Source organism: Sinocyclocheilus grahami, unplaced genomic scaffold (assembly GCF_001515645.1).
Source record: "Sinocyclocheilus grahami isolate Dianchi unplaced genomic scaffold, SAMN03320097.WGS_v1.1 scaffold208.1, whole genome shotgun sequence".
NCBI classification, from domain to species: domain Eukaryota; kingdom Metazoa; phylum Chordata; class Actinopteri; order Cypriniformes; family Cyprinidae; genus Sinocyclocheilus; species Sinocyclocheilus grahami.
The window spans coordinates 838084-839441 of NW_015505387.1; the positions used below are offsets into that span (position 1 = coordinate 838084).

The 1358-nt window shown below is 37.7% G+C and overlaps 1 protein-coding gene and 1 long non-coding RNA gene across 2 annotated transcripts in view; both read right to left on the reverse strand.

Annotated features, from left to right (window-relative positions):
- LOC107595783 (RING finger protein 44-like) overlaps positions 1–1358 on the reverse strand; it is an 18590-nt gene that overhangs the window by 9550 nt on the left and 7682 nt on the right. The gene's annotated exons all lie outside the window — the stretch shown is intronic.
- LOC107595751 (uncharacterized) overlaps positions 274–1358 on the reverse strand; it is a 3066-nt gene continuing 1981 nt past the window's right edge. Inside the window, exons 2-3 of the long non-coding RNA XR_001610297.1 lie at positions 594–795; positions 274–511 (exon numbers count right to left, since the gene is read on the reverse strand). This is a non-coding gene — a long non-coding RNA (uncharacterized lncRNA). The remainder of the gene's footprint in view (positions 512–593; positions 796–1358) is intronic.

The following is a 1358-nucleotide window of genomic DNA, read 5'->3' on the forward strand; positions in this document are numbered from 1 at the left end:
AAAAAAATGTTTGATTTTATAGTTTTTATACATTTACACTGATATTTTTATAAATGTATTTATTTTTATATTCTCAAGGACTGAAATTCAAATATATAAATATAATATGAATGCCCAACTGTAGCCTAAGAAACAGAAAAAAATCTGTCAAAAATGTTTGATTTTATTATTACTGATATTACTTTTTTATAACTTTATTTTTCATCTACTTATTAAATACAGTGAACGTCAAATAACGCATTATATAGGGAACAGAAATTGTTGTTTCTAATGGAAAACAACACCTAATACCTGTTCGTGAAGATCCACCATGATGGAGCTCTGTTGGGGGGGTTGTGTGGAAGTATGCAGCATGCGTGGCGGTGCACTGGTGTGGCTATATTGCCTGGACTCATCTAAATGAATCTGCCGATGCTGGGAGAAGACAGGGTGGTGGAAGTTCTCATCCTGATGTAGGGAAGTGTGCACAGTAGGTCTATCCCGCTGTCCCCACTGACGTCGTACTGGAGGACTAGGACATGAACGCACACAGATTGTAAGTAGATACTCTGCAGATGTTTTTTGTTGACTCAAAATGATGACAGCCGCCTCACCTTCTCCTGAGGTGCAGAGGGGTGATGCAAGGCTCCGCGATGACCCTCCTCTGGTTTAAGGGGGCTGTTGATTGCCGCCTACTCACTGCTACTTCCCATGGTCGCATTTGTGACGTCGTACGAACGAGTCACACCTGCCTGGGGTGGGGAGACCAGTAGTGCAAGAGGCACTTGTGTCTAACAGCCTCAGATTGTCCGAACTCTGTTTAAAACAGAGGAAATGTTGGTTTTGTGAATTGAATAATGATTTAGAGAAAATCTGCATAACCCTTTGTAGTCATTTAATGTGCATTTCAACTTGTTAGATTAACTTAATATGAACAGTATAACCAGAAACCAAAATTCTGTCATTATTTACTCATCCTCATGTCAATCCAAACCCGTATGCTGTTATTTTTTGTTCTCACTGCTTTTCCCCCATACACTGACTGTACATAGCAACCATGTCTGCCAAGCTCCACAAAGAACACCATAAAAGTAGTTCTCATGACTTCTGACAGCTTTGAGTGAGGAACATGCTTAAAAAATGTATTATTTACTAAAAACCTTTACATACACCATGTTTAAATTCAAATATAGTACTCTCAAATAAGTTATACTGTACATCATATAGCATTAGTGACATTCACAGGCTTTCAAAACATGAGGCAAAGTAGTAAGTTGTGGTACACTTTTTGTTTAACATGCAGGGGGAACCTGGTTCAAATCCCAACCTCACATACAATTATTATTATTTTTTTGTTAAAAAAATCTATTTTTAAAAAA